The sequence below is a fragment of the Vitis vinifera genome, chromosome 15 (assembly GCF_030704535.1).
Source record: "Vitis vinifera cultivar Pinot Noir 40024 chromosome 15, ASM3070453v1".
Taxonomy (NCBI): Eukaryota; Viridiplantae; Streptophyta; class Magnoliopsida; order Vitales; family Vitaceae; genus Vitis; species Vitis vinifera.
In genome coordinates this window covers 14921961-14945234 of record NC_081819.1, presented here as the reverse complement: position 1 = coordinate 14945234, position 23274 = coordinate 14921961, and the positions used below count along the sequence as shown (strand labels likewise).

Below are 23274 nucleotides of genomic sequence, written 5' to 3'. Positions count from 1 at the left end.
TTTCTAGGCTTCAAGTCCATGGTCATATTTTCTGTTGAAAGAAAAATAACTTAATTTAATCTCTCGCTCTGACATCAAATTGAATATCTAATTATCTCAATTATAAAACTTGATCCAGATGAGATGCCAATTCAATTACTCCATTTTATTCTCAACAAGCCTGATTATACCAGATTATGTGATCACTGTTAATATAAGTACTAAGATGAATCTAAACCAAACAAACAACCATATGACTATGGCACTTTGCATGGGAAACCTCAAACTAAGATTAAAAAAGCCAGGCAGCTATCACAGCAAGGAAAATCCACAACAATCAATGATCAAATTACACTAGTTGACTTACTGAATCTGAGTTTGAAGACGAATTACTGATAATTACTCTTTGTGCAATCTACTCAATGTGATTGATCATGACCCATGGATATTCGATGTCTCATCAAACTGATCCAGAGTCACACTAAATCTGAAACCTCTCACCTCAATGTTGATTTTGCATCAACAGCTTCACTGAACTCTTTTCGGATTTCAATTGCACACTCCCTCCAGAATTCACCACAATAGGAAGAACTCAGATCAAAGATCACAATCCTCTTGCAATTCAATCTTCAGAGAAGTCCACTCAATTAAACACAATAATCATGGATTGATTCTTTAAAAATCTTGGGAAAACTTTCAGATTGAACACTCACAAATCCACAAGATCTGGAATTGAAAACCCTCAAAACAGAGGTGGAAAATCTGAATCTCTCTAAAAGTAATCTCTCACTAAACTGGTTCTCTCCTCCAATTATCACAAATGAGATTGCCACCTATTTATAGGTGAATGAAGTTGGCTCTCACTCAAATTAGCAAGAAATATGAAAACACCACCAACCATTCAAAACAGAACACGAAGCTGGTTTAAACCACACCTCTGCCCATAGTTGCGCTAGTAGCACCACCTCTATTGCACTGGTAGCACAGAAAGCACCAGAAATATACCTTAAAAACACCCCGTTGCAGCCGCACTAGCACCGCAACTTAAACCAGAAACATAACTTTACTGGGTCTCGATTCGGTTAGTGGCACACCCACACACACTGGTAAAACCAGATGAACTTCAATACATATTCATTATGCCTAAGGCTGCACAGCAATATATACTGCATAGCAGCAGAGTACAATGATGAAAACATCTCCATGGCCCTATACTGGTAGCACAAAGACAGTTCTTTGGTAGCAAGCATCTCTCCAGAAGACCACCCTGCCTAACATTGTACTTGTAGCAAACCAGCAAGTTCACTAGAAGTGAAGTTGACATTGGAAGTTCACTCCTCTTTTCTCCACTGTGCTGGTAGTGCACCATAACATGGCTAGACCCAGAGCTTAACATTTAAGTGTTTCTTCAACACTTGCACAATAGATTTCAACCCAAAACTAATCAAATGGATTTAGACTACCTCAGGACACTATCAACACACTCTCTAAGGTCTCAACAAGTCACTCTAAAGCAACCCAATATTGTGTAATCCTTTGCTATTAATGATGGTGATGGATGTCTTCAGTAGGATGCTTTATAGGGCTAAAGATCAAGGACTCACAAGTGGCTTTTAGATGAGGGAATCCGTTAAGAATGTGTATAGAGTAATGTGAAAGAAATAATGTTTTGTTCTTATTATCAATAATATCCAGATTAAATCAAAGAATATATGAGCTTTTAAATTGAAGGGTTGACCTATGCACCCAAGTCCAAGAAACAGTTTTTCACGAATTCCAGTCTTCAAGACCTCACAGTGCTCCATGAACTCACTCTCGTAATTCACCTTCAAGCAGATCTAACAGAAATCAGGAACTCCACTAAATCCAATGACTCATCACAAGTCAATAACTAAAGAAAGAAAAGAAACAAGGAAACGTAAGAGGAACTTTTTGAGGTTTTCAAACTCAATGGCAAATCTAGCCCATGAAAGTATGATTTTGAAAACAAGAAATCTCCAAATATTAATGCAAGAGCTTAGATGTCAAAAACAAATTGCATGCTTTTTCTTTTCTTAATTAATAGAGAAAAGAACTAGAAGAAGGCTAGAACTATAACAGATAAGAGTTTAAGTCAAATTAGAAGACATCCTATTTTGTGATCAGATTGAAAGTGTCCTTCAATTATTGAGGTGTAAAAATCCTCTCTGATCAATAGGTGAATTTCTTTTTTTTTTCTTATCAAAAACAGCATATGTATTATATTAATAAATAATAAAGGTACAAGAGAAGGATGAGGTGTCCGTCCCTCATAATACAAATTCTGATCAAAGTAAGACCATACGTCCTGTTATACAAAAACTATATACAAGGCAACCCCCAACTATCTCAAACTTTTGAGTCACAAACCGAAAGCCAGTTGAGTTGAATAACACTAAGTGGAACTCCCCTAAAAGTGACAATACAAAATGCCCAGAGAGGAGTAGAAGTGAAGTAAATCCCATAACATCCCTTCCAATCTCCCGTTATCCTAAAAAATCCTAGTGTTTCTCTCTTGTCACACAATCCACAATAAAGTGGGGCAAGCAATTTGCCACAGAATCTTGCCTCTTATTAAATTCCCCAAACCTCTAAAAAAAGTAATCATCATGTCTCCAATACTCCTTGGTGGAACCCAATCCATCCTTGCTAGACTGAAGAGCCTGTGCCATAGCCCTAGAGTTAAAGGGCAATGTAGAAAAAGGTAATTGATCGATTCTCCATTTCCTTCACAAAAAGTGCACCATTGAGGACTAAGGGATTTGTAGGGTCTTCTCAACTGTAACATGTTATTGGTGTTTACCTTCCTATGTGCTACCAACCAAGCAAAGGCCTTAACCTTTGAAAGGGCTTTTGATTTCCATAGAAACTTGGCCGAAAGGAACAAAATAGGATTTGAAAAATAGACAAGGCTAAGAAAAAAGATTTTACTGTAAATAAGCATGAGGAAGATAAAGACCAAACTTTTGAATCTACAATAGGAGACAAATGCACTAAACTAAGGGAAGACATGAGTCTCTCAAGAAGTTCAATTTCTATATCAGAAAGATCACAACGAAAGTTAAAATTCCAAAATAGAAGATAGGAATTACCAAGGACAACTGAGACAGTGAGGTCTTTCACTAAGATAACTCTATAAAGTCCTAGGAATTGTGAGCACAATGGTTGGTCGCCCCACCATAGATCTTCCCAAAATCGGATTCTTTCCCTGTTTCCCACCACAAGACAGATATATGGTGAGAAGTCCTAAAAAACTTTTGCAATGGCCTTCCAAGGATATTTGTATGACCATCTAATCACCATGTTAGCATCCCATACATTAGGATATGTCCCATAAATACTTGCAATAACCTGATGCCAAAGGCCACACCTTTCCTTAAGGAACCTCCAAAGTCACTTCCCTAAAAGAGCACGATTTCTCAAAGAAGTCTTCTCAATCCCCAGACCTCCTAACTCTTTTTACCTACAAACAACATCCCAACTGATAAGATGATCTTTCTTTCCCTCCCTAACCCCTAACCAAAGGAAATCACTTTGCAATTTCTCAATCTTTGAAGCTATTGATACTGGGATCTTGAAAAAGATAGAGGAAATAGCTAAGGATGTGAGATAGACTTGACTAAATTAAGGTAATCCCCCCTCCCCCCCACCCTAATGACAAAAAGGTCATTTTTCACCCATCCAGCCTCCTCGAAATTCTATCAACCACTGGATCCTAAAATCCTATCATCTTTGGGTTCTCTCCCAAGGGAAGACCTAGATAAGACAATGGCCACTTTGACACTTTACAATCAAGGATCAAAGTCAACCTAAATAACAACTCCTAGCTTGCATTAATACCGAAAAGAGTGAACTTCTCTAAATTGATTTTCAAACTTGATAATTGCCCAAAAACCAAGAGGATTTGCTCGAGGTTTTGTAGATGTTCGAGAGACTTTAAAGAAGAAAATGATATCATCTGCAAATTGTAGTAGAAGCACTCTAGTCCTACCCTTTCCTACAATGAAGCCCTCAATTAACCCACTTTCCTCTGATCTAATCATCATCCTACTTAGGACATGTGCTACTATGGTAAAAACAAAAGGAGAGAGAGGGGGTCTCCTTGTCTCAAACCTTTAGTGGCTTTAACCCAACCTTTGGCATTTCCATTAACTAAGATTGCAAAACTTGTTGAAGATAAGCAACCCTCATCCATGATCTCCATAATGAATTTCACAATTACTAGTCTTGATTTGAGCGAACTCAATTGCAATGAAATTCAAACAGTCTTCTAAAACATTCAAAAATCAATTTTAAGTTTATAAAGTACAAAAAGACAACGTCTCTAGATCTCTCTATCATAATACAGTACACTCAAACACAGGTTCTGATGTAGTCAGTATTAGACAATTTATGGCAGTTTGAAAACATCAGAGGTTTGCAAAGGAAAAGTTTGTTATCAAATTAGAAGTCAAAAGGTCAATTTTTTGTTATTAAAGACTATTAATTGTGTCTTGGAAACCTTCAGAAAGCAGTTGAGGGTTATCATTATAAAAAGAAGAACTTGCTTATTGTAAGGACTTTTGATAATTATCTAAAAAAAATATAAGTGATTAACCAGAAGTTCCTGGTTTCAGCTTTTTGCAAAGGGTTTCTTCTAAATTTTCCCTTGAGAATTCTTGGCTCTAACGGTGTTTGGAGTAACTTGGTTGTAGTTTACTTGGATAGAAGCTATAATAGCTTTTCAGTTTTCATCAATTGGTATTTGAGCCTTTGTTCCAGATTTATCATTGTTTGAATCAATGGCTGGGTCTGGGGATCATTTGAATGCTGTAGCATCACAACCAGCTGGAAGCAGCCCAACTAGAGAAGAGTTTGCAAACTTGCAACAGTTTAATCAATTATGTGCCAAATTGGAGCGAGCTGGTATTTTTGGTGCTCCAAATTCCACCATTGGAGGCCAAACGAGGCAGAATTTTCGAACTTACCAGCAGAGGAATGTGAGAAATCAACCCCCTATGGAGGAGTTCCAACAAATTGTAGGGGACTTTTCAGATGAAGAAAGTGGAGTTTTACCTTTGGAGAGGCAACCGAAGTTTCATCATTCTACAAATCATGATCAAAATCTAAACATTAAGGTAGACATTCCACACTTTACTGGAGAGGAGCAACTGAAGGAGGTCTTAGATTGGTTGAATGAAGTTGAAAGGGTTTTTGAGTTTCTAAATCTTCCAAAAAATAAAAAGGTGAAGTTGATGGCTATAAAATTGAAGGGATATGCTTCCTCTTGGTGGAAACAAGTGCAGATGACAAGAATCCAATCTGGAAAGGAGAAAATCCAGAGCTGGACTAAAATGCAGTAGCAAATCCAAAGTCTATTCCTTCCATTGAACTATGAAGGAATTCTTTTTCAGTAATACCAAGCACTTCAGTAAGGCCAACGTTCTGTGTGAGAATACACTAATGAGTTTTACAGAATGCGAACTAGAATGCAACTAACTGAAACGGAAGTGCAGGTCATTCATCGTTATTTGGTGGGATTGAGGCCAAATGTTAGAAATTTGGTGGAGCTACAACCTTGTTGGATGTTATTTGGTGTTGTTCAGTTGGCAATGAAGGTTGAAAGTTAATAAAGATGGTCCAACAACCACCCGATTAAAAGTGCAAGGGGGCCTAATCAATTGGAGGATAGTAGGAGGCAGGGAGATGTCAAGCAAAAATCAGTGGCAGCAACTGATGATTTGCAGAATTCTAGATCAAACACTCACTTTCAAACTCGCAACCAAGGCCAAGGGCATGCAACAATGAGAAATCATGTTCTCGAAAATAGTAGCAACTCATTTCAGCCTGCAGGACATAGAATAATGTTATAAATGTCGAAAAGAGGGTCACAAATCTTCTGATTGCCAAAAACAAGCCAGCAATTTACAGCTTAATGAAGAAGAGGAGAATAATGATAATGAGGAGGTAGAGATGGAATCTCAAGGCGGTGAAGGGCTGCTGGAATTCACAGAAGATGAAGTCACATATGAAGACCATGATCTTCCAAATTTAGTGGTAAGAGATTCCATGTTAACTCTAAAAGCATCAAAAAGTGATTGGTGGAGAAACAATATTTTTTAAACTAGATGTTCTTCACATGGGAGGCTTTGCAATGTTATTATTGATGGAGGGTTGGGGGGAGGGGCGGGCAGGGTTGTGAGAATCTTGTTTCTATAGAAATGGTGATGAAGCTCAACTTGGAAGTGCTACCACACCCAAAGCCATATCGAATTGCTTGGTTCAAGAAAGGAAGTGAAGTAGAAGTAGTGCAGCGGTGTCTTGTTCCCTTCTCAATTGGGAAAAACTATTCAAATAAGTTTCTATGTGATGTGGTGGAAATGGAAGCCTGCCATTTGTCACTCGGAAGGCCATGGCAATTTGAATATAAAACTGTTCACCATGGAGAGAAGAATGTTTATGCTTTCTACAAAAATGGCTTAAGGTGGTACTTGCCCCAATGAAAGAAGAAGAATTTGTTTTCTAAGGTCAAACAAGAACAATCTTGTGTGACTGTCCCATGCTTTTTAAATGAGTTTGAAGCTAATGGAATTGCCTTTTTATTATTAGCAAAAGAAGTCTTAGAAGACCAGCAAGATGTTTCTAATGAAGCAAAGGCATTGTTGGAAAATTTTGCTATAGAGCTACTAAATGGATTGCCTCTAGAAACAAGCATCCAGCACCATATTGATCTAGTACCAGGAGCCAGCCGACCAAAACTACCACATTATAGAATGCCTCCAAAAGAACATGAAGAACTTCAAAGACAAGTGGAAGAGTTGTTGCAAAAGGGATACATAAGGGGATCAATGAGTCTGTGTGCAGTTCCAGCACTATTAACTCCAAACAAAGAAAGATGGTACCTAAAGAATGTGCATCAATAGTCAGGCAATAAATTGAATAACGATAAAGTATCGATACCCGATCCCAAGACTTGATGATATGTTGGATATGTTGCATGGAGCAAAGGTATTTTCTAAAATTGATCTTAAAAGTGGTTATCAACAAATTAGGATTCGGGAAGGTGATGAGTGGAAAACAGCCTTCAAAACTAAACATGGGCTTTATGAATGGACTGTAATGCCTTTTGGTTTGTCAAATGCACCAACCACATTTATGCGTTTGATAGATCAAATTCTGAAGCCATTCATTGGAAAGTTTGTGGTGGTGTATTTTGATGATATACTTATTTATAGCCCATCCAAGGAGTCTCATTTGCAACACCTGAAGACAGTATTAGAAGTTCTCAAAAGAGAGAAGTTTCATGCCAATATGAAGAAGTGCAGATTTTTCACTAATTCTTTGTTGTTTCTGGGATATATAGTTAGCACTGAAGGGATAAAAGTTGATGACAATAAGGTTGAAGCAATTAGAAGTTGGCCAATACCAAGACCAATGGGAGAAATGTGGAGTTTTCATGGTCTAGCCTCATTTTATAGACATTTCATCAAGAATTTCAGCACCATAATTGCTCCTATAACTGATTGCATGAAGAAAGGGAGGTTTCAATGATCAGAACAAGCTGAAGAAAGTTTTCAAAGGATTAAAGAGATGCTTAGCTCAGCCTCTGTACCAGTGCTGCCAGATTTTAAAAGGGTCTATCAAGTAAAGTGTGATGCTTCCAGAATTAGGATTGGAGCTGTTCTAAGTCAAGAAGGCAGGCCTGTGTCATTTTATAGTGAAAAATTGAATGACATAAGAAGGAGATACAACACTTTTGATAAAGAATTTTATGCTATCATTCAGGCACTTAAGCATTGGGACCATTACTTGATACATCAAGAATTTATTTTGCATACAGATCATGAAGCTTTGAAGCATCTTAACAGCTAGCAAAAGTTAAACAAGAGGCATGCCCATTGGGTTTCTTACTTGCAATGATTCACATTTGTGATAAAGCATAAGTTTGAAGCAAGTAATAAAGTGGCGGATGCACTTAGTCAAAGAAGTTTGTTGTTGCCTAGTAGGACTGCTACTATTAAGGGTTTTGATTCCTTTAAGGATCTTTATCCTGGTGACCCTTTCTTTGGTTCAATTTGGAAAGATTGTACTAATGGGCATGCAGGAAAGTATTTGCTGCATGATGGCTTCGTATTCAAAGGGAATCAACTTTGTGTTCCAAATTGCTCTTTAAAGGAAAAGATCATTCAAGACATGCATGATGGAGGCTTAGGAGGACATTTTGGGCAAGATAAAACATATGCTATGATTGAACAGAAATTCTTTTGGCCAAAAATGAGGGATGTCTACAAATTTGTTAAACGGTGTCTAATATGCCAAGAATCAAAAGGAAAAGTTCAAAATACAAGTTTGTACACTCCACTACCAGTTCTTGCAGCTCCTTCGGAAGATTTAAGTATGGACTTTTGTAGTGGGATTGCCTAGGAAGTAAATGGGGAATGGATTCCATCTTTGTGGTGGTTGACAGATTTTCAAAAATGGCTCATTTCAGTTGTAGCAAGAAGACCGTGGATGCATCAAATATAACAAATCTTTACTTTAGAGAAGTTGTGCCATTACATGGAGTTCCAAAATCAATCACCTCAGATCGAGACTCCAAGTTTCTCTCTCATTTTTGGAGAACTTTATGGAAGAAGTTTGGAACTAGGCTGCAAGATAGTACTCCTATCATCCTCAAACGAATGGACAAATTGAGGTTGTCAATAGAAAGAAGTTTGGAAGTAGGCTGCAATATACTACTTCCTATCATCCTCAAACGGATGGACAAATTGAAGTTGTCAATAGAAGTTTGGGTGATTTATTGAGGTGCCTGGTTGGAGAAAATCCTAAGCAATGAGAAGCTATGGTTGTGCAAGCAAAATTTGCATATGACCATTCCAAGAATCGAACTACAGGCAAAAGTCCTTTTGAAGTTGTTTATGGGAAGCAACCAATGCATCTTTATGATTTAGCTCCTTTACTAGAAATTGGAAGAAATAGCTTCAAGAGTGAAAACATGGCTGACTTAATTTTTTTGATGAATAAAAAGCAATATATTAAAAGAAAAAAGGCACATCAAGGACGTGCCCCAAAGTGTACCGGTAGTATACAAGAGAGAGAAAAAAGAACCCCTTAACCAAGGCCTAACCGATCGAAAAAATCTACAAAAGAAGGGGGGCCAGAGTCAAAAAACCCCTTAGTCCACGCCTAAAGATTACAAAGGAAAAATGATTTACACCCTTGAACTGAATGCCCCTCATTTTCAAAAGCCCTACTATTTCTTTCCTTCCAAACAATCCAAAAAAGACACAAGGGAGCTGAAAACCACACTCTCTCCCTCTCCTTTCCCACACAAGGCCCAAGCCACCCCAATAATGCCTCTCTAACTGAATAGAGGAGCACCCACGAAACCCCAAAAAGGGAAAAAAGTAAGTTCCATAAACGTCTTGCCAGCACACAATGCAAGAGGATGTGATCAATAGACTCTTCCTCTGACAGGCACAAATAACATCTATTAGCCAAAGAGAACCCTCTCCTCTGAATACAATCCAAGGTTAAGACCTTTTTCCACATAGCCTCCCAAGCAAAAAAACTCACCCTTGGAGGCACCAAAGAGTTCCAAATAACTCTTGTAAGAAAATCCCTTAGACTTTCCGGTTCCAAAGCCTTATATAGATTTAATAGAAAATCTTCCGTCCTTTGCCTTTGCCCAAACTACTTGATCTTCCACATCACTATAAACCCTCCTCCCTTGCCCTAAGAGAAAACGCTCCACATCGAACACTTCCCAATCATTAAGCCACCTAGAGAACCTAGGAGCCCACACTCCCCCTCCAAAATGGCTCCACACATCCTCCACCCAAGCCTCCTTGGCCAAAGATATAGCAAATAAAGAGGGAAAATAAGTACACAAAGGATCGTCTCCATGCCACTTGTCCTTCCAAAATTTAACCCTCCTACCATTCCCCACAGAATAAACCATATTGTCGCCTATCACATCCCAAACTCTCCTAATCGCTGTCCACAAACCAACCCCAAAACTACCTCTCACAACACAAGACCTCCATCCGCCCTCTTCTTCCCCATACTTCGCACAAACAACTTGCCTCCACAAAGCTTCCCTCTCCACCGCAAAAGGACAACTCCACTTACATAAGAGGGCCTTATTCAACAACGCCAAATTCCTTACACCCAAACCACCCTTTCATTTATCTAAGCAAACAATAGACCAATCCACTAAATGCGGCTTCCTCTCCAGGGCCCCACCACCCTAAAGAAAATCCCTTTGGATCCACTCCAATCTCAAACTCACACTCCTTGGCATATAAAACAGGGACATACAGTAGATAGGCATAGTGGGCAGAGTGCTCCGGATCAAAGTCAGTCTGCCCCCTTTGGAGATATACTGTCTTTTCCAAAAGGAATGTCTCTTCCTCATCCTTTCCTCAACCCCATCTCAAACTGCCACCTTCTTGAAACAAGCACCCAAAGGAAGACCTAAGTAAGAAGATGGGAGCGTGCTAACCTTACAACCAAACTCAAGAGCCAAATCCTCTACATTCTCCACTCTCCCCATTGAGATGATCTCACTTTTGTCCAAATTCACCTTCAACCCCGACATGGCTTCGAACCACAAAAGAAGCCAACTCAAGTAGGACACCTGATCAATAGAAGGCTCACAAAATACTAAAGTGTCATCTGCGAACAGCAAATGAGTGATCTCCACTCCCGCACCTCCTCTACCACTGAGTTGCCACCCCGGCAAAAACCCTCCCTCATTCACTCTCTTCAACAAGCAACTGAGAGCCTCCATGAAAATCATGAAAAGGTAAGGGGATAAAGGATCCCCCTATCTCAAGCCCTGAGAACTTTGGAAGAAACCGGAGGGAGTTCCATTAATAAGGACGGAGAAACTGATAGTACCAATACACCACTGAATCCAACTAATCCACTAAGCTCCAAAACCCATCCTTTCTGGCAACCAAAGAAGAAAACTCCAATTTACATGGTCGTACGCCTTCTCAATATTCAACTTACAAAGGATGCCACCACCCCCGCTTTTCTGCATCGAATCAATCGCCTCATTCGCAATTAGCGAGGCATCCAAGATTTGTCTTCCCTCCACAAATGCATTTTGGGACTTAGACACTATCTTACCCATCACCTTTTTAAGCCTATTAGCTAGCGCACCTTTATTAACAACTTATAAACACTGCCCACCAAGCTTATAGGCCTAAAGTCCTTGAGATCTTCAGCTCCTCCTTTCTTAGGAATTAAAACCAGAAAAGAAGCATTAGTGCTCTTGATAAACCTACCCCGATCATGAAAATCCTTAAAGAACCCATAACTTACTCCTTCAGAAAACTTCAGTTGAATTGCCAAAACGCCATTGAGAAACCATAAGGACCAGGAGCTTTATCTCCATTGAGGTCCGAGAGAGCACCAAAAACCTCTTCCTCAGAGAAAAGAGCCTCTAGCATTGCTACATCTTCCCCTTCAAGGACCCTAACCTACAGCACATTGCATCTGGGCCTCCACTCATTTGTTTCTAACAAAAGAGAATGGAAAACCTGAACCACACCATCTTTGATGTCACGCTCTTCTGTTAACCAGGACCCATTTATCTTAATCTTCACCAAGGAGTTGACCCTCTTATGTGCATTGGCCATTTTGTGGAAAAAACCAATATTTCTGTCTCCCTCCCTCAGACATAACTCTCTAGACTTTTTCCTCCAAGAGGTCTCTTCCATTATCACACACTTCTTATACTCCTCCAAAGCCTGTTTTCTGAGATTTTTCTTTTCTACAGACAACACCCTATCCCCTTCTACTGAAACCCAAAACACCATCTACTTTAAAGCTGATTCTTTTCTAGCAGTGATATTTCCAAACACTTCTCTATTCCAAATCTTCAATTTAGCCTTAAGCGCTTTAAGTTTTTCAGAGTGAAACTGAAAGACCCTCTGAATTGGAAACCCATCCACCAACTCCTTAACAAATCCTTAAAACCGTCATCCTTCAGCCACATATTCTCGAACCTGAAGGGGGAAGGACCCTTCCTCGCTCCTCCAGCGTCCAACAAGATTGGGCAGTGGTCAAAGACAAGTCTGGGAAGAAGACTCTTAACTGCCCCACTGAAATAGCACTCTCAATCCTCAGAAACTAGAAATCTATCCAACCTTGACTGTAATTTATTATTCAAACCACCCCTCCACGTGAAAGACAACCCCCCCCCCTGCAAAGGGAGATCCCATAATTCCAAATCCTTAATGACCTCCGAGAATCTTCTCATTGCTGAAGACAATCTTGAAAGACTGTTCCTCTCTCTAAAAATCTAATAACATTAAAATCTCCTCCTATGCACCATGGATCTTGCCACAAACACCCCCCCTGATAGTCCCCAACTCCTCCCAGAAATCTTCCCTAAGCCTCCCAACAGAAGGGTCATACACCCCTGTAAAAACCCAACAGAAACCATTCTCCACATTCTTAAACCGACAGGAAACCGAAAAATCACCAATTTCCATTCCAGTCAGCTCTAAAACCCTACTATCCCAAAAGACTAACACCCCCCATGCCATACCCCGAGAATTAAGAGCGCCCCATTCCAGGAACCTGCCCATCCCCAATGACCGAACCATTACACGACAAACTTTGGATTTTGGTTTCCTGAAGACAAACCAAATCCACTTTTTGAGCCTTGACTATAGATTTGATGATCCTTCTTTATCGCTATCATTTGCCCCTCCCACGTTCCAAGAGAGGATTCTTAACTTCATTTACCCTCAGAGACTGAACCCCCACTCTCTCGGGAGAGAGCTCTTCCACTTCTTGAACTTTTAAAATTAATGGAGCACTCCAACCTTCAAAGTTCCCTTTCAGACCTTGAGGATTCAACCTTAACCCTTTTAGCCCCAGACCACCGGTTCTTTTGTTCTTTCCTCATAATCCATTTCTTGAGCAAAGCTAGAATTTCCTCCTCAAATCCCATGGTTGGCATGCCCAGAATGTCACTAAACTGAGCGAGGCAAGAGGATTTCCACTCCTTAGCTGACTTCGCTCCATACTCGAGCCGCCTCATGAAGTTGCTTTCCTCGGGGCTCGTCTCTCCTACCACAACTAACACCCTTTCCTCCCTAAAAGAGGTCACTGCAACACTCCCGTCAGCCAAAACCACTCTTAGACGACAAATACTCACATCCGCTTCAACCACCTCTGTCCCCAAGCCACAAACACGACTGCAGTCCCCTTTCGCAGCCCTTTTCCGACAAGAAGGAGAAGAAGAAGAGAAACCCCGTACCCCCCGAAACACGAAACGAAAGGAATGAGAGGAGTACCTTGTCGCTTCAGCCTAGAGAGCCTCATCGGTGCATGAAATCCAAGCTGAAGGTGACTCGATCAACTCCGTCAGGACAGTCTCTGCTGCTCTATCATCCCCAACGAGTAGCCTTAAAGGGCTATCCACCCCCACACTAACCTCCTTCGTTATAAAAGAAGGGCCACACCCTTGGGCCCTGCCCAACCCACCGTCTTCTCCAACAACCAGCCCATTCACCCTCTAGGCCTTTTGCAACACAGATGGGCCTTCCCCCATCGGCCCACTTACCCCCTCTAAGCCCACGATCTCCTCCAAACAGACCCTCCTGCCCACTAAACTCCCCCTGCCACCGCCTCCAAAATCTTTCCCACCTGCAACAACTTTTTGAACACAGCAGTCCAAACTTTCGCCAAAACGGCCACTCTTCCCTCCAAAGTTTGACACGTCTTCCCTTCCAGACTGCAACAGAAATATGTCTTTCTCCACGCTTGTACTGCGGGTGATCCACCACAGTCATCACCCCTGACCTTCAACTCTGGCGACCCATTGCTGCAACTTCTCGGAACAACCATGGAAAACATGGCCAACTTAATGAAAAAACTACATGAAGAAATAAAATTGAAGATTGAGGAGTTGAATGTGAAGTATAAGAAAGATGCAGATCAGAAGAGGTGCAGCCAAAGCTTTTAAGAAGATGACATGTTGATGGTGTACCTATGCAAGGAAAGAATTCCAGCTGGCTATTATTCCAAGCTAAGTAAAAGAAAGATAGGACCTTACAAAATCACCAAGAAGATTGGGAGAATGCTTATGTGGTTGATTTGCCAAAACATATGAAAATAGATCCAACATTCAACATTTCATATTTATGTTCTTACACTGGTGAAAACGTAAAAGAGGTTTCCAGCAGCACCAAACTCAAAGACGAGCTTCTTCTAAGGAGGGGAGAATGATGCAATCAGTACTAGACAATTTATGGCAGTTTGAAAATATCGAAGGTTTGCATGGGAAAAGTTTGTTATTAAATTGAAGTCAAAATGTTAGTTTTTTTTTATTAAAGGCTACTAATTGTGTCTTGGAAACCTTCAGAAAGTAGTTAAGGGTTATCATTATAAAAGAGAAGAACTTGCTTATTGTAAGGACTTTTGATGATTATCCAAAAAAAATATAAGAATTGATTAACCAGAAGTTCCTAGTTTCAGCTTTTTGCAAAGGGTTTTCTTAGATTTTTCCTTAAGAAATCTTGGCTCCGACGGTGTTTGGAGTAACTTGGTTGTAGTTTACTTGGATAGTAGCTATAATAGGTTTTCAGTTTTCATCAGGTTTGCCTTGACATAACAAAATTTTCTCTTCAACTACAACCTCTTGAAGCCTTCCCATGCAAGTTTTAGAAGAATGAATTAGACCCAAGTTACAACAATTTTGCAATAAAATTTTGAGCATACACATTTTGAGGAAATAAATCCTAACAAAAACTTCATTTTTTTTTTTTATCAAAAGCGCAGATAAATTATATTGATAAAAGAAAGAGAGAAGAATGAGGGTTCTTCTCACAAAATACAAAACTTGATCAAAGAAAGAGTATACTCCTCCACTATACAAGGAGAAACTAAAACATAGGCATACACAAAATAATGAAGAAACTGAAAATAACTCCTCTCAATGTTATCCACCCCTTATGAATTACAAACCGAAAGCCAACTTTGTTGAATAACATTAAGCGGAACTCTCCTAAAGGTGACAGACAAGAGGCCCAAAAGGAGTAGAAATGAAGTAGATCCCATAACGTTTCTTTTTATCTCCATCTTTCCTCAAAAACCCTAGCATTTCTCTCTTGCCACACAATCCAAAGAATAGTGAGGCAAATTGTTTGCCAAAGAATCTTGTCTCTCACTGAATTCCCCAATTGTCTAAAAGAGGTGATCATCATATCTCTGATACTCCTAGGCGGCACCCAAACCATATTGGCTAAACTGAAGTGCTTATGCCAAAGCCCCAAAGCTAATGAACAATGTAGAAAAAGATGGTCGATCGATTCTCCACTTCCTCTGCATAAAATGCACCAATGCGGACCAAGGGATTTACAGGGTCTTCTCACCTACAGCAAGTCATTGGTATTTACCTTCTTGTACACCACTAACCAAGCAAAGGCCTTACCCTTTAAAGAGGCTTTTGATTTCCAAACAAAATCGGCCAAAAAGAAAGGACTTGGATTTAAGGACTTGGACAAGACCAAAAAGAAAGATTTTTACTGAGAATAAGCCAGAGGAGTATAAAGACCATGCCCTTGAATCTACCGTGGTGGGAGACAAGGCACGAATATGAGTGATGACATGAGTCTTTCAAGAGAAACAATTTCAATATCAATGAGACTGCAATAGAAGTTGAAATTCTAAGAAGGCAAGTAAGAACTACCAAGAATGGTTGAGATGGTGAGTTTTTTCACTGAGATAACTCTATAAAGTTTTAAAAATTAGGAATACAAAGGTTGACTTCGCCACCATAAATCTTCCCAAAACCGGATTCTCTCCCCATTCCCCACTACAAAGCGGGTGTGTGGGTCAAAATTCTAAAAGACTTATGCAATAGCCTTCTAAGGACATTTGTGTGACCATCAAACCATAATGTTGGCATCTCGTCCATTAGGATGTGTCTCATAAACGCTCACAACAACCTAATGCCAAAAACCACAACTTTCCTTAGGGAACTTCCAAAACCACTTCCCGAAGAGAGCACAATTTCTCAAAGAAGTCTTCCTTATCCTTAGACCTCAAAATCCTAACAAAAACTCACCATCCAAATTATAAGGATAGTATAAGATCTTCAGATCTTATCAGCAAGAGTACTTTAGCCAGTCTCAACGTTGATTGCAATGTTGTAGATTTGCATCCTTTACCAAGTGTAAGACTGAAAAGGCCATAATAGATCTATCTAGACCTCCCCTTGGGAAGAAATTCTTGGAGACATCATTTTTGAGACCCTTATTAAAAAAAACAACAACAACAACAACAACCCTTTAGGAGACTTGATAAGTGGAAAAAGGCTTTGTAGAAGCAGCAGAATTGGAAGGTAAAAAGAATAAATATCTTCATTGATTTAAATCAATACTATGGACCTGCAGTTTTCACATGCATCCCCACTCAATAGTGTGACTCCTTTTTTAAGGAGAAAAACCACATTTTTATTTTAAAAAAATGTTTTTATTAAAAAAATGGAGTCGCCACTTTTATTTATTTTTTAAAGGGAAAATAAAATAAGAAAGAAAACCCTAAATAAAGATAACTCCTAAGTTTTGGAAAAGCATGTTTTTGAAAAACCTGAGTCTAGGTCTGAGAATCGGATTATCTGTTGGGAAAGTACAATAAAAGTAGCACCCCTTTAAGCCCTAAATAAAGGCTACTCACTAAGTCGAGAGAAGCATGAAAATTAATTAATGGATCGAGGATACCAACGAAGGCCAAAGGTGATTATCTAAATCCTAACAACAAGCTAAGCAAGCCAAATAATCATTCTAAGACACAAGCATAAAGAAAAGATAGTGTGCGTACATGGATTGCAACTCGAAGCGCTATCATAAAAACATCAAGCTTAGTTCAGATAATATAACATACAACATACATTTCATCTTAATCAAATAATCAAGCAACAATGAAAGCAACCAATAACAATATTAAACATAGCATAATTATTTACAATGCTCCTGTAAAGCTAATAAGGGTTAACTTATGGACAACAATAATAACTCAAAGAATTACGTGATATATATACATATATAACTTAAATGAAGTGTTAAGAAACCAAAGAAAGGTCAATTATCACATAGGATATCCATGCAAACTCATTTTTAAAGTTAAACTAATACATGAGATAGCAAGAAGTACCAAAATTAGATGCTAAAACAAAACATGTAGCAAGAGGAAGAACAGTTGTATTCACTTCAAAAATCTCAAACAAATATCTAAAAACATTATTTCATCATGAAAATAATCATACAACATCCTCATTCTGTCTACATTACAATACATAGGCCAAAGTCAAGTCAAAATATGCCAAACAACACCAAATTAAATAACAATGCAATCACTATACAGGAATTTTGGCATGTAATTAGAACAAGAAGGTTCATAAAACAAATCTTACAAAAAATAGCTAGAATGTGAATTTAACCACAAAAATTTTCAGGGAACATCTCCTACGTGCCTAGTTTATCATCCAAGTGGTCAATCAATCATTCAAGACTCAGATTAAATCCAACTTACAAAAATTTCTAACAGGTTTAGAATAGGACAGAATGCAAAGACATCCAAAAACCGATTTTTAAAACAAACACAGAGGCCTTAAAAAATCACACAAAAAATCAAACAAGTCATTTAGAGTGTCTAGTTTACAAGAAAAATAATAAGAAAACAAGAAAGCACACAAATCAATTTTCAAATCATACAAACATATTTTCTATCCAAAATTAGGCTAGTGTAGTGGATGCATCTTACAAAAAATATATTTCTTACTAGGGAAAACATATCTCAATATTTCATGTGTCAAAACTCAAGTTCAAGAAGTCTAGAATTTAGAAACAATATCAAATTAAATTAAAAAAACCAAAAGTAATTTTTATTTACAAAACACACTCAGGTGTATAATATTGGGTGAATGCATAACCTATTAAAAGAAACAATTATAACTCTCAATTAGAAAAAGCCTTCAAATTCAAACAAAACCCCAGAATCAATTTCAAGAAGCAAATAATATCATATTACCATTAGAAAAAATTTTAAGACACTCCAAAATGCTCAAATCGAATTTTATTTATAAGGATGCAGTAATTGGGCTAAAGGGGTTGCAAGAGAGTTTTGAAATTCTTTTTATGTTGGGGCTCCACTAAGTCCTCATTCAAGCTACATAAGTTCAACTTGTGCATCTTCAACTTCAAATGAATTCTTGTAAATTCACTAAGACCAAGAATCTTCCCATTAACTTGGGATCACAAGTTTAAACTCATGTGCTAAAATCAGAATTTTAAAAAAATCAGAGAAGAATGTATTCTAAGTACAAATGAATTGCATACCTTTTAAAGAAAATGAAATTTTTACCCTTAAGACCTAGAATGGATTTTCAAGAGACATTTCTAGTAAAAAGGTTTAAAAAACAAAAGACAACTAGTCTTCAAGCAATAAGCATACCAAGGAACCCTAAACACTAGAAAGACAAAAGACAGAAGATTTTCAATTAGCAACCAAGGAGAAACTAAATGAATAAAATAAGAACAAAGAAAATAACAATTAGACAATCTTGGGTTACCTCTTATTTGTGATCAAAGAGTCATGCCCTAAGTGAAAACATCCCCACAAAGAAAAGGTTTAGCTTTAATCCTTTTGAAGGGAACTAATCTGTGATTTTCAAAAACTAATATCCGAAGATTTACTAAAGAAAATAACTAACATCAATATTTATCAAAATTAACATCCAAATAATTAAAAAAAATGACTAACATCAATATTTATCAAAACTAACATTTAAAGAATTTAAAATAAATAAATAAATAATTAAGACGGGATATCAAAATGAACAAACTAGAAACATGAAGAATTAAAAACCAACACCAATTTCTATCACAATTAAAATCCACAAAATTTAAAAAAAAAAAATTAACATTAATATTTATCAAAATTAGCATCCAAGGAATTTTTAAAAAAAAAAATAACTAACATCAATATTTAGAACAAGATAATCATGGAGTATAAATAAACAAATAATCATTTAAAAAAATTGACATTTAAATATTTTTGTAAAAGAGGAAAAAAAAAATCTAACTTTACATCACTAATATTAAGAATAAGATAGTCATGGAAAATAAACCAACAAATAATCATTAAAAAAAGGCTAACTTTCAAATATTTATAAAAAAAAAAATCCAATTTTGCATCATTAATATTAAGAATATGATAATCATGGAAAATAAATCAACAGATAATCATTCAAAAAACCTAACGTTTAAATATAAGAAAAATCTAACTTTGCATTATTAATATTAAGAATTGAATAATCATGGAGAATAAACCAACAAATAATCATTCAAAAAAACTAACCTTAAAATATTTTTAAAAAAATTCGAACTTTGCATCATTAATATTAAGAACAAAATAATCATGGAGAATAAATCAACAAATAATCATTCGAAAAAAAAAAAAAAAAACCTAACCTTAAATATTTTAGAAAAAAATCCAAATTTACATCATTGATATTAAGAACAAGATAATCATAGAAAATAAATTAACAAATAATCATTAAAAAAAAACTTATTAAAAAATTTCAACTTTGTATCATTAATATTAAGAACAAGATAATCATGAAAAATAAATCAAAAAATAATCATTCAAAAAAACCAACCTTTAAATATATAAATTTAAAAAAACTAACTTTGCATCATTAATATTAAGAACTGGATAATCATGAACAATAAATCAACAACTAATCATTCAAAAAAATTAACCTTAAAATATTTTAAAAAAATTCTAACTTTGTATCATTAATAATAAGAACAAGATAATCATGAAGAATAAATCAACAAATGATTATTAGAAAAAAAAATAATAATAACCTTACAATATTTAAAAAAATTCCAACTTTGCATCATTAATATTAAAAATAAGATAATTATGAAGAATAAATCAACAAATAGTCATTAAAAAATAATAATACCTAACCTTAAAATTTGATTAAGAGGTTAATATTAACGATGTAAAGAATTTTAAGGTTAGCTTTTCTTTTTTCAATGACTATTTGTTGATTTATTCTTTATGATTATCTTGTTCTTAATAAATGATACAAAGTTGGAATTTTTTAAAAATATTTTAAGATTAGTTTTTTTGAATGATTATTTGTTGATTTATTCTACATGATTATCTTATTCTTAATATTAATTATACAAAGTTAGAATTTTTAAAATATTTTAAGGTTGGTTTTTTTCTTTAATGACTATTTGTTAATTTATTTTCCATGATTATCTTGTTATTAATATTAATGATGCAAAGTTAGAATTTTTTTAAACATTTTAAGGTTAGTTTTTTTTTTTAATGATTATCTGTTGATTTATTCTTCATAATTATCTTGTTTGTAATATTAATGATGCAAAGTTGGAATTTTTTTAAAACATTTTAAGGTTAGTTTTTTTTTTTTTTTTTGAATGATTATTTATTAATTTATTTTCCATGATTATCTTGTTCTTAATATTAATTATGCAAAGTTCAATTTTTTTTAAATATTTTACAGTTAGGCTTTTTGTTTATTCTCTATGATTATCCACTTCTTAATATTAATGATGTAAAGTTAGATTTTTTTATATATATATTTTAAAGTTAGTTTTTTTTTAATGATTATTTGTTGATTTATTTTTCGTAATTATCTTGCTTTTAATATTAATGATGCAAAGTTTGAATTTTTTTTATAAATATTTGAAGGTTAGTTTTTTTTTAATGATTATTTATTTGTTTATTTTCCATAATTATCTTGTTTTTAATATTAATGATGCAAAGTTAAATTTTTTTCTTTTTAAAAAAAATATTTAAAGGTTAGTTTTTTTTAATGATTATTTATTGATTTATTCTTCATGATCATCTTGTTCTACATATTGATGTTAGTTATTTTTTTTTAAATTCCTTGGATGCTAATTTTGATAAATATAAATGTTAGTTATTTTTTAAAACAAAATTCTGTAGATGTTAATTGTAATAGAAATTGATGTTGGTTATTAATTTTTCATGTTTCTAGTTTGTTCATTTTGATATCTCGTCTTAGTTATTTAAAAAAAAAATCTTTAAATGTTAGTTTTGATAAATATTGATGTTAGTTTTTTTTTTTTCTAATTCTTTTGATATTAGTTTTGATAAATATTGATGTTAGTTATTTTCTTTAGCAAATGTTCGGATATTAGTTTTTGAAAATCGCATGTTAGTTCCCTTCAAAAGGATTAAGCTAAACCCTTTCTTTGTGGGGATGTTTTCACTTAGAGTATGACTCCTTAATCACAAATGAGAGGTAGCCTAAAATTATCTAATTGATATTTTTTTGTTTTTGTTTTATTCATTTAATTCCTCCTTGATTACTAATTGAAAATCTCATGTCTTGTGTCTTTCTAGTGTTTAGGGTTGCTTGGTATGTTTATCACTTGAAGACCAGTCGTCCTTTGTTTTTTTTAAACCTTTTTCTAAAAGAGTTTAAACCACAAATATCTCTTGAAAATTCATTTTCAGTCATAAGGGTAAAAAATTCACTTTCTTTAAAGGGTATGCGATTCATTTTTACTTAAAATGCATTCTTCTCTGATTTTCTAAAAATTTTGATTTTAGGACATGAGTTTAAACTTGTGATCCCAAGTTAATGGGATGATTCTTGGCCTTAGTGAATTTGCAAACATTCATTTGAGGTTAAGGATGCACAAGTTGAACTAATGTAGATGGAATGAGGATTTAGTGAAACCCCAACATAAAAAGAATTTCCAAACTCTCTTGCTACCCTTTTAGCCCAGCAACTACATCCTTGGAAATAAAATTCGTTTGAGCATTTTGGAGTGTCTTAAAAAAAAAATTCTAATGGTAATATGATATTATTTAATTCTTGAAATTGATTCTGAGATTTTATTTGAGTTCAAAAGCTTTTTCTAATTGAAAGTTATGATTGTTTCTTTCTATAGGTTCTGTATTCACCCAATACTATACACCCAAGTGTGTTTTGTAAATAAAAATTACTTTTTGGTCTATTTAATTTAATTTGATATTTTTTCTAAATTCTAGACTTCCTAAACTTGAGTTTTAACACATAAAATATGTATTGAGATATGTTTTCCCTAGCAATAAATATATTTTTTCTAAGATACACCCACAACACTGGTCTAATTCTAGACAAAAGATATGCTTGCATGATTTAAAAATTGATTTGTGGCTCTCTAGTTTTCTTTCTATTTTTATGTAAACTAGACATTCTAAATGACTTGTGTGATTTTTTTGTGTGATTTTACGAGGCATCAGAGTTAGTTTTAAAGATTAGTTTATTCATGTCTTTGCATTCTGAACCTTCTGCAACCTTTTTTGTAATTTGGAATTAATCTAAGTCTCAAATGATTATTTAGATACTTGTATGATTATCTAGACATATAGGAGAGGTCTCTTGACCTTTGGCATGATCAAATTCTCATTTTTGATATTTTTTTAGGATTTATTTCTGAATGTTTCTTTTTCTAATAGCATGCTGAAAATTTTGCATTGTACTCACTTTATTGTTTAATTAAAGATTAATCGGCATCTCATGACTTGACATTGGTTGTTGTATTATGATATAGACATAATGGGAAAGGTTGCCTTATGAAATAATGCTCCCAGATTTTTATTTAGCATTTATCTTATGAATAGTATTATTCTGATCTTTTACTATATGTTTTGTCTTAACCCTTGATTCTACCATTTGGTACATAGTTCGGCCTAAACAATGAGCTGTATGCATGACCCTTGTGAATAGGTGATATTTTCTTTGGACTCTTGTCATTTCCTTTATGTTGTACATATACCATGCATGTTAGGATTTGGTATCTTGTTATTTGTTGTAACTTATTCTAACCTCCTTAGTCTTATGGAAGCACATTCTAAATAATTGATGCCATTCAAGTACACTCCTCATCTTCTATCCTTAATTCTACAAACATGCATGTTTCATGTGTGAACATCTCCATGTTTAATATTGCTATCGGTTGCTTTGATTGTTGCTTGATTTTTTTATTAAGATGAAATGCACATTGTATGTTATGTTACCCAAACTAACCTTGATGTTTTTATGATAGCACTTTGAGTTGTAGTCCAGATGTGCACACTGTCTTTCCTTTATGCTAGTGCCTTAGAATAATTGTTTGGCTTGCTTACCATGTTGTTAGAATTTAGATAATCACCTTTGGCCTTCCTTGGTGTCCTCAATCCATAAGTTAATTGTCATGCTTCTCTCAACTTATCAGTAGA

The 23274-nt window shown here is 35.6% G+C and overlaps 1 protein-coding gene across 1 annotated transcript in view; it reads right to left on the bottom strand.

The window, feature by feature from the left end:
• LOC100253028 (uncharacterized) overlaps positions 1-23274 on the bottom strand; it is a 62445-nt gene that overhangs the window by 20974 nt on the left and 18197 nt on the right. The window lies entirely within an intron of this gene.